The sequence below is a fragment of the Rutidosis leptorrhynchoides genome, chromosome 7 (assembly GCF_046630445.1).
Source record: "Rutidosis leptorrhynchoides isolate AG116_Rl617_1_P2 chromosome 7, CSIRO_AGI_Rlap_v1, whole genome shotgun sequence".
NCBI lineage: Eukaryota > Viridiplantae > Streptophyta > Magnoliopsida > Asterales > Asteraceae > Rutidosis > Rutidosis leptorrhynchoides.
The window spans coordinates 364,009,281-364,021,638 of record NC_092339.1 but is presented as its reverse complement, the minus strand read 5'-3'; positions in this window follow the sequence as shown (position 1 = coordinate 364,021,638).

The window sequence follows — 12,358 nt, the reverse complement described above, 5'->3', positions numbered from 1 at the left end:
ATGATAAAATTATAACCTTAATAAAAAATAATACTTTTAATAAAAATAATAATTTTAATAATAATGTATACTATTAATAAAATTTAAAAAATACTGATTTTAATAATAATAACGGTAATAATAATACTTATACTAATACTAATACTAATAATAATAGTAATAATATTAATAATAATAATAATATTAATAATAATAATAATAATAATAATTCTAATTCTAATAATAATAATAATAATAATAATAATTCTAATTCTAATAATAATAATAATAATAATAATAATAATAATATTATTAATAATAATAATAATAATACATATAAAAATAATAATAATAATTATTATACGGAGTAATAATTAAAACTATACCTCATATATATGTACACGCGTTTTTATGGTTGTTCCCAAAATCAGATCGAGGGAAGAAAAAAATCAATTGCAGAGGATAATCATCATCACCGAATAATTAATCCACAATCGTTATCATCATCAACAGATTAAATCGAACAGCAATCATTATTGAATAACAGGTCAATCGATGCGTCATCATCCTCCTTCCATCTCCTCATCAGTCTTCGTTATCATCGCTTATCATCATTCTTATTCAGTCGATCAGGTAATCGATTCATTAATTGGTGAATTAGATAATCGGTTCATTGATTTCCTTTAAATTTCATCATGCCTTTATATATGTTCTGTATCTTTGAAATGGTTCAATCTCGAATAGTAATAATTGGGTTTATTGAAGGGTTTGTTTGAATTGTACAGAAGTAGAAACGGATACAAATAGCAATAATCTTTAAATATAACAGATTTGTGCTTGTGTTTGAGAATTTGAATGACAGAAACAAACAGTCCATTATGATGTGATTATAATGATTGTGTGATTTATTTGTAATAGAAATATAAATGGAATAGTGATAGTTGCAGTTATGATTATGGTTTAATGATGATGACTGGTTGAAACAGAAACACAAATAACACTAGTAGTAAAACGAAAGAGCAAAAAAAAACTTGGTGAATTAATGGGTCTGTGATGATGGGTTTGTACTGAAGTATATAGTAACAGTAAGATATAACTTGATCTTGTATATGTTTTTGGGTGATACTTCTGCCAGGAACAAAATAGCAGTTGAAACAATTATAGTTAATAGGCTTACTTTGTTCAAATTATGATGGAACGGGGATCAGTAACATAATCAATGGTTTTGGGTGGTTTAAGGGGTGGTTTAAAACAGAAAACAAATATAGCAGCAGCACTCATAACAGTAATTGGTTAAATGATAGGATTCGAAACAGACATATGCAGCAGGCAGTTCATGACTAAGAGGCTTGCAGGTTTTTGATAGATGTTGTTGATTGAACGGCTACATACAGCAGCAGGTATAATAGCAGGTTTGTTTTAATGGGAGAAGTCATAGTTGAAGTAAAACTGGATAATAACGAGTAGGTTTATAGCTAACAAATGATAGTTGGTAATTGTTTTTGAGTTGGTGATAATTCTAGCTATAGTTATGTATCTTTTAGGTACAGATATATATAAATTATATTATGATAAAGCAAAACAATAACATATATTTAATCAATACCTAATTCAGTTCACTGATTACAATTTGTGTGGTGTAGGTGATTCCAAAAGTGAAAAGATAGAAAAAGAAGACTTATTTTGTGACAGTGTGGATTCCACAATTACTTTGGACAACTAGTAATCCAACAAACAAGAAGAGACAACGAATGTGTTTGCTTTGTTTTCTTTTTACATCTACATCCAAAATTTAGGGAAAGTGAAAGGTTCACAAGAATGTGATGCTTATCTTGTTTGACGTAATTAGACAAAAAAAAAAAATAAGGAATTCAAGGTTTTGATCAATACCGAGTTCCTTTAGTCCATGATAGTACTTGAACTATTTTCTTTCATAATTTTGTTGTTAATTATAAATCACATCTATATGTATACATATATATATTTTATATATACAAGAAATCTGTTAGTGGTGGTCATACTATGGTAGTGTTTCAAGGGTGATGGCTGCAGAGTGGTAGTGGACAAGAAGTAGAAAATGAGATATTGGTGATGGTTTTGTTTTTCTAACATACATGATGTATATGGATATATAATCTAGATTTTGTAGTTGTCATTCCATAACAATGATCCAATTGAAGTGTAGTTGTTGAGACAAAATATCACGGGTATAAAGAAGGAATAAAATCAAAAAGTAGATTTGATTTATAATGAATTTGTGTAATTATTGTATTTTTATTTTAGGTAATTTATATTAGTAATTAATAAACTTTTAGTATTATTAATAACAGTGGAAATTCTAATAATAATAATAATAGAACTAATAATAATATTTCATGTAATAATAAATGTAACAACTATAAATAAACTTGTAATTACAATTAATATATTAATTTTACAATTAATATATATGATATTATATAATGACATTTATTTAATATTTATATGTTTTATATATACATATACAATTACAATTACTTACTAATATAACTCATATTATATATATATTTACATATTTATTTACACACAATCGTTCGTAAATCATCGAACATAGTCGAAGGGTAAATGTTATCCATGTAAACAGTTCATAAATTCTGAGACTCACATTACAGACTTTGCTTATTGTGTTGAAAACATATTATGATTAAGTTTAAATTTGGTCGGAAATCTCCGGGTCGTCACACCTTTCACTGATCAGGTACTTTTGTTTGCAAGCTTGCCGACATTTATTAAATATATATATATATATATAATATATATAATTTTATATAATTATATATATATTATACTATATTTATATACATAGTTGACTTGTACTTTTAGCTCCGTTGCGTCGCGCGTTGATAGTTGGTCCAGGTCCCGGTTTTGGATTTTCGAACGTCCTTTCGTACGATTTAATATCTTGTACTTTGCGTTTTATGTCTTGTACTTTTGTAACTTTTGAGACGTTTCTTATCAATAATTTGAACCTCTTGGATTGTACTTTGTACTTTTGAGCTTTTTGGTCGTTTGCGTCTTCAAATCGTCGAATCTGTCTTTTGTCTTCACCTTTTATTATTTAAACGAATATCACTTGTAAATAGAACAATTGCAACCAAAAGCTTGTCTTTCTTGAAGGATAATGCTATGAAATATATGTCCGTTTTTAGCATTATCAATTATCTATATTATTATTATCAAAATAATTACGATTATAAAAATAAAAGTTTTAAATGATGATATTAAAGTTATAAGCATAAAAATAAAGATTTTATATATATAAACATATATTTACTACACATAACCTAACTATATTAATATTTTTCTATATAAAATGAAAATACATATATATTGAAACTTATTAATTTATTAATATATATACATATATATATAAACTACATCACTAATAATATATATATATATATATATATATATATATGTTCGATTACAATTACGTGTGTTGATATATATACAAATGATATAGGTTCGTGAATCTGAGGCCAACCCTGCATTGTTCAATATCGTCATATGTATTTTTACTATAAAATACATTATTGTGAGTTCATTGATTCCCTTTTACTCTTTACATTTTTGGGACTGAGAATACATGCATTGTTTTATAACTGTTTTACTAAATGCTTTTGAGATACATATTTTTGAACTGAGAATACATGAACTGCTTCTATAAACGTTTGACAAAATAGACACAAATATTCAAAACTACATTCTATGATAGAATTATTTGGATTCAGAAGTTCGATTTCTATAAAGATTGTATTATCGACCATCGGTGAGATGATTTCGTCATTGCACTACGCGTTAGCTACCGATATGATTCGATTTTGTAGTTAGTAACGGATGAGATGATTTTGCATTGCACTACGCACTAGCTACCGTTTTAGCTACCCTCAGTGAGATGATTTCGCATTGCACTACGCGTTAGCTACCGTTGTATTATATTGTGTTCGATTTTGTAGTTAGTAACAGATGAGATGATTTTGCATTGCACTACGCACTAGCTACCGTTTTAACTACCCTCGGTGAGATGATTTTGCATTGCACTACACACTAGCTACCGTTGTAAAAATTATATTGTATTAACTACCACGGTGAGATGATTTTGTCATTGCAGTACGCATTAGCTACCATTGGTGAGTTGTTTGAAAGGTTCCGGTGTTCTTCATATGAATGATTTTTACAGCAGTGAGCAGACCTGCACAGATTGTTTTCTAAATATGAGTATCTTGTGGTCTATTAAAATATAGGAAAGGATTATTTATGATAAACTAATGAACTCACCAACCTTTTGGTTGACACTTTAAAGCATGTTTATTCTCAGGTATTAAGGAAATCTTCCGCTGTGCATTAACTCATTTTAAGGATAATACTTGGAATCATTCATGTCATATTTCGAAAGACGTTGCATTCGAGTCATTGAGTTCATCAAGATTATTATTAAGTCAATTATAATTGGATATATTATGAAATGGTATGCATGCCGTCAACTTTCGATGTAAAGAAAGTTTGTCTTTTAAAAACGAATGCAATGTTTGTAAAATGTATCATATAGAGGTCAAATACCCACGATGTAATCAACTATTGTGAATCGTTTATAATGTATATGAACGGGTCCTTTCACATTCCTCCCCCTGTAGGTTTAGCTACTGCTAATGGGATCGAAACATGATGTAGAAGATATGTTTGACTTGCAACTCTGATGTGGACATTTGTAACCGTGTTTGTAATAACGTAACACTGTTTGTAAAAGTAAACTTAATTAAGTGGTTTTTGTACTAATGTAATTAAGGTTATGATTTTACTATATAAGACTTCCGCTGTGTTAAAAAAAATGGCCGGTGTTACATCGTGTATGGGGCTAACTGTAGTGACCCGAACTTTTCCATGATTATATATCTAATGAGAACCATATTTACATGATTAAATGTTTCCAACATGTTAAGCAATCAAACGTGTTAAGACTTGATTATTTGAAATGAGTTTCATGTAAACAATTGACCACCCAAGTTGACTGGCGATTCACGAACGTTAAAACTTGTAAAAACTATATGACGATATATATATATATATATATATATATATATATATATATATATATATATATATATATATATATATATATATATATATATATATATATATATATATATATATGGATATGTATATATTTAATAGGATATTATGAAATGTAAGTATCTCACTAGGTATATTAACAATGAGTTATATACCTAAAATGAGACTATTGAATTATGAAACTCGAAACGATATATATAACGATTATCGTTATAGAAATGCCTTACTAAATACATATGTATCATATTAAGATATTGTTACACTATATTTAAAATGATAAAATGATAATTATATATATCATTAAGTGTGTTAACAATGAACTACATATGTAAAAACAAGATTACTAACTTAAGAATTTTGAAACGAGACATATATGTAACGATTATCGTTGTAACGACATCTTAATGTATATATATATATATATATATATATATATATATATATATATATATATATATATATATATATCATATTAGGATATATTCATTGTTGGTGATATGTGTCACCAATATGATTTAAGTGTAATGGGATTAATTTGTTAACCAAAATAACCTTGTTAAATATCGAACAAGTTTGGGAAAGTGTGGAGTGCACACTTGTTTGAACTTATCGTAATTATGATGGGGGATTCAGGGACAGCGCCCCCGATGGCAGGGTCCAAGGGGCAGAGCCCCTGGCTGGGGTTGAGCTGCCAGGTCAGCTTGGAAATTTTTTGTTTGGGTTAATATCGCTTGTGTTAAAATTTGATTTAAAGCTTTCAACAACATTAAATGAGATCGTTAACTAAAAGTTTTCAAAAACAACACTTACATGTAACGACTAACGATGACTTAACGACTCAATTAAAATGAATATACATGTAGTGTATTAAGATGTATTAGTACCCTTTTGAAAGACTTCAAGACACATATCAAAGTACTTCTACTTAGCAAAAATGCTTACAATTACATTTCCATTCATTTTCATCAACAATTCTACTCGTAGTCATTCAGTATTCGTACCCGTATTATACACAGATTCTAGACGTACTTACTATGGGTATATATTAATAGAAACTAGCATAGGATTCCACTCTGGATTATTTCATGTATGACTAATCAAATTTAACTTCTACCATGAACTAGTCAACTAACTGGAACTCCTTTTAACCCCACTCACCATTCACCACTCACCAATCAATCCATTTCACTTCCAATTCTCTTTCTAATCCTCTCTAAACATACACACACACACACTCTTAGGAATGAAATTTCCAGTAAACTAATCATCATCTTCATCAAAAATTACTTCAAGAATTAAGCTATAATCATCATAGGAAGAACACTTCGAATATGCTTTCAAGTTTGCTAGTTTACTTTCAATCTTGCAAATCCATTCCAAGTAATCATCTAAGATCAAGAAACCTTTATTAATTATAGTAGGTTATCTTTCTTATTCAAGGTAATATTCATATCTAAATTTTGATTCGATTTCTATAACTATAAACTATCTTAATTCGAGTGATAATCTTACTTGAACTTGTTTTCGTGTCATGATTCTACTTCAAGAACTTTCAAGCTATCCAAGAATCCTTTAAAGCTAGATCAATTTTTGTCACTTCCAATAGGTTTACCTACTAAACTTAAGGTAGTAATGATGTTCATAACATCATTCGATTCATATATCTAAAACTATTTTATTCGAAGATTATAACATGAAATTACTAGAACATAGTTTAGTTAACTCTAAACTTGTTCGCAAACAAAGTTAATCCTTCAAGCTTAACTTTAAAAATCAGCTAAACACATGTTCTATATCTATATGATATGCTAACTTAATGATTTAAAACCTGGAAACACGAAGAACACCGTAAAACCGGACATACGCTGTCGTAGTAACACCGCGGGCTGTTTTGGGTTAGATAATTAAAAACTATGATAAACTTTGATTTAAAAGTTTTCCTTCTGGGAAAATTATTTTTCTTATGAACATGAAACTATATCCAAAAATCATGGTTAAACTCAAAGTAGAAGTACGCTTTTCAAAATGGTCATCAAGACGTCGTTCTTTCGACTGAAATGACTACCTCTTACAAAAATAACTTGTAACCTATATTTTTGACAATAAACTTATACTTTTTCTGTTTAGTTTCATGAATTTCAGTTCATTATGAAACCATAGCAACTCAGATCACTCAAAACGGATTTAAAACGAAGAAGTTATGGGTAAAACAAAATTGGATATTTTTGCTTGTTGTAGCTACGTGAAATTTGTAACAAATCTATTCTAACCATAACTTAACCAAATTATATTGTATTATACATGTAATCTAACATATTATGTAACCTTGATAGACCATAGACACATATACAATGTTTTGACATATCATATCGACCCATCTATATATATTATTTGGAACAACCATAGACACTCTATATGCAGTAATGCTTGAGTTAGCTATACAGGGTTGTGGTTGATTTCAAAATAATATATATACTTTGAGTTGTGATTGAGTCTGAGACTTGTAGACACTGGGTCGTGGATTGATTCGAGATAATATATATTGATTTATTTCTGTACATCTAACTATGGACAACTAGTTGTAGATTACTAATGTTGGACCGCTAATTTAATAAACTTAAATCATTAAAACATAATAAAAAAATGTTGTGAATATATTTCGATCATACTTTGATATATATGTATATATTTGTTATAGGTTCGTGAATCGATCCGTGGCCAAGTCTTAAATTCCGATGAAGTAAAAATCTGTTAAAGTGAGTTATAGTTCCACTTTTAAAATCTAATATTTTTGGGATGAGAATATATGCAGTTTTATAAATGTTTTACAAAATAGACACAAGTAACTAAAACTACATTTTATGATTGAATGATCGAAATTGAATATGCCCCTTTTAGCTTGGTAGCCTAAGAATTAGGGAACTGGCCCCTAATTGACGCGAATCCTAAAGGTAGATCTACGGGAACTAACAACCCCAATTCTGGAATTTGGAATGCTTTAGTACTTCGAGTTTATCATGTCCGATGGGTGTCCTAGAATAATGGGGATATTCTATATGCATCTTGTTAATGTCGGTTACCAGGCGTCCACCATATGAATGATTTTTACACAGATAGCTATATGCTTGTATGTTACTTATGAAAAATGAAATCTTGTGGTCTATTATTATAAATTGATAACATATAGGTTAAACCTATAACTCACCAACATTTTTGTTGACATTTTAAGCATGTTTATTCTCAGGTGATTATTAAGAAGCTTTCGCTATTGCATGCTATATAAGGTAGGAATTAGAGTCTGCATGCTTGTATAATATTGTTTAAAAACTGCATTCGTAGAATTTAATCGATGTCTAATATTATTGTAAACCATTATGTAATGGTCGTGTGTAAAGCGTTATATTCTAGATTATCATTACTTGATAATCTACGTCATGCTTTAAAAACCTTTATCGATAAAATAAAGGTTATGGTTTGTTTTAAAATCGAATGCAGTCTTTGAAAAACGTCTCATATAGAGGTCAAAACCTCGCAAAGAAATCAATTAATATGATACGTTTATAATTGCTATGAACGGGACATTTCAGTTGGTATCCAAGCGTTGGTCTTAGAGAACCAAAAAATTGCATTAGTGTGTCTTATCGAGTTGGTTAGGATGCATTAGTGAGTCTGGACTTTGACCGTGTTTTCTTTAACATGTAAATATTATGTGATATATTAATCTCTTAACGTGTTTCATATTGTGTGATAGATATCTACCTCTAGTACAAATCCCATCGACTCACCTAATAATAATGAAGAGTCGAATATATATTGGGAAGACTTACAAATTCTCGAAGAGGAATCGGAAGAAGAAGAGGTTCCGGAAGAAGAGGAACCGGAAGAAGAGGAACCGGAAGAAGAAGAGGTTTCGGAGGAGGAAATATTAGAAACCACTGGAAAAACAGACAAATAAAAGAAAACCCTCAACCAATGGACCAAAATTAATAATGATCAATGCTGTTTCCGCCGAGGAAGCAAAATATTGGGAAGATTACCAATTTTCTGATGAATCGGATCCCGACGAGGATTCCGATGATGTTATAGAAATTACTCCGACCCAATTTGAAAAGGCAAAAGAAAATAATAAGGGAAAAGGCATCAAAATAGAGAAACCTAATTCCAACTCCGATGACCTCTATGTTAACATGAAATGTCCCGATGGGAAATACCGTCAACATCCGTATTTCTTAAGTTTTAGCTATAACCTGGGAACATCTAAGACACCAGGTTTTTCTAGACTATTTGTGAAAAGAACGGCTCGTATTAGGGGAGCACCATATATCCCTCGGAAATTAGCGAAACAAACCAAGTCCGAAGAAGAAGAAACAAGTGAGTCGGAATAAAGAGTTGTAATCATGCGATGTAATATATGTAATATAGTGTGCTTGTGATTTTAAGATATATGTAAAAATTGCTTGTATTGTTTGTTAAATATCTTTTATGAATCTAACTCTCGTCTATTTTTACAGTATAAAAACACAAAATGGATGTTAAGGATAGACAACCGAAAATTTTAGAAGACCTACCCGGGGACATGATTGATGAAATCTTGTCTAAAGTCGGTCATAATTCGTCGGCACAATTATTTACGGCAAAATTAGTTTGTAGAACATTTGAAGAACGTTCCAGGCATGCCTTAGTTTATAAAAGACTTTCTTTTGAAAGATGGGGTATATCACATTGGGGAGACCTTAAGTTAAGCCGTGTTTTCTTTAAAGCGTTAAATGCGGGGAACCCAAGTGCAATTTTACGCTACGGGTTAAGAACCTATTTTGACTCAACATATCCCAACATAGGACTTCGTGCTTTAGAAAGAGCTTCTAACATGCAACATAAAGAAGCATGTTATGCTTACGGGTTAGTGATGTTCGCTTCTCACCAAAGTGAGAAAAATAACATCGGATTACAAGTTTTAAATAAAACCTTCCCACAAGTGATGGATTCGGTAGTTGGGGTGAGAAACAAGGTTTTTAGATTATTATGGGGCTGTTGGGCATTACGTAACCCCCGTCCTTTTGAAAACATTACTACATGTTGTCTTATCAACAGCCATAACGGTTACGTTCCACAAGACCAAGGATGGGAGATTGTATTAATAAAACCACAATGCATGACTTGTTTCTGGACGTATGAATTACGTGTCTTTATTGCCTTTGCTGAATGACTTGCATATTAACTAGAATTATCTTCAAAACTGTCTTGTATCAAAGTTATTATGTTCTATATTTCATGATATATTTGAAATAGCAGTATTGTAAGTTTGTAAAATTTTGTATAAAAGGTTGAACGCAAAAAATTATGATCAGTTCTTCATATAGAATTGTAGTGGTTGAATTGTATATTAGCTACTAAGTATGAACTTAACGGGTAGGTAGTACCCGAATTAAAACTTATAAAATGCTAATATGAAGAAAAAGCTTTTATAAATGAGTTCATATTATGCTACGAGATACTATCGACTACTCTTAATATTCTATATGATTAACTTGATTCATTTGGCTATTTTGAAGGAAATGGCACCAACTACTCGACACACCATGAATATGAGCGAAGAGGAATTTCGTACCTTTCTTGCTGCAAACATAGCCGCAGTACAGGCTGCACTACATACCAACAATAACTCTGAATCGAGCAATGCAGCTAACGGCGCAAGAAATCGTGTAGGATGCTCCTACAAAGAATTCATTGCCTGCAAACCTTTGGAATTTGATGGAACCGAAGGACTGATCGGATTGAAACGGTGGACCGAAAAGGTCGAATCGGTGTTTGCCATAAGTAAGTGTACTGAAGAAGACAAAGTAAAGTACGCTACGTATACCTTCACAGGTACTACGTTAACCTAGTGGAACACCTATCTCGAGCAGGTGGGACAAGATGCTACTTACACACTACCGTGGTCAGCATTCAAACACCTGATGAACGAGCAGTACCGTCCCAGAAATGAGGTTAATAAGCTCAAGGTAGAGCTTAGAGGGTTACAAACACAAGGATTTGACATTACCACGTACGAACGACGATTCACAGAATTGTGCCAATTGTGTCCGGGAGCGTTCGAAGATGAAGAAGAGAAGATCGACGCATTTGTAAAAGGGTTACCAGAAAGGATTCAAGAAGATGTGAATTCACACGAGCCCGCCTCCATACAAAAGGCAATTCGAATGGCTGATAAACTCATAAATCAAATTGAGGGAAGAATTAAAGAGCAGGCGGCCGAAGAAGCTAACACGAAACAACTCAAGAGGAAGTGGGAGGAAAACGGTTACAAGAGTCACCAGTACAACAACAACAACAATTACAACCACAATCGCAACAACTATCCCAACAACCGCAACATCAATCGCAACAACAACAATCGCAATCCCAACAACAACAACTACAACAAACGTCCCAACAACAACAACTACAACAATCGTCCCAACAACAATAACAACCACAACAACAACAATAATCAGAAACAGCCATGCCAAAGGTGTTAAGAGTACCACCAGAATGAGTTCTGCATGACATTTTGCACCAAATGTAAAAGAACTGGCCATGGTGCGAGAAAGTGTGAGGTCTACGGCCCAATGAATAACAGAAATAAAAGAATAGATAATGTCGGAACAAGTAATGCCGCCTTTGTTTGTTATGGATGTGGAAAACCGGACCACATTAGGAGTAATTGCCCGAACCCAGGGAAAAATAATGGTCAAGGTCGTGGAAGAGTTTTCAATATTAATGCGGCAGAAGCGCAGGAAGACCCGGAGCTTGTTACGGGTACGTTTCTCATTGACAATAAATCTGCTTATGTTTTATTTGATTCGGGTGCGGATAGAAGCTATATGAGTAGAGATTTTTGTGCTAAATTAAGTTGTCCATTGATGCCTTTGGATAGTAAATTTTTACTCGAATTAGCAAACGTTAAATTAATTTCAGCAGATAATATATGTCGGAATCGAGAAATTAAACTGGTTAGCGAAACATTTAAGATTGATTTGATACCAGTAGAGTTAGGGAGTTTTGATGTGATAATCGGCATGGACTTGTTGAAAGAAGTGAAAACAGAGATCGTTTGTTACAAAAATGTGATTTGCATCATGCGCGAAAAAGGAAAACCCTTAATGGTGTACGGAGAAAAGAGCAACGCGAAGCTAAATCTTATTAGTAATTTGAAGGTGCAAAAAATAATACGAAAAGGTTGCTATGCCGTTCTAGTACACATCGATGAAGTCAAACCCGAAGAAAAGAA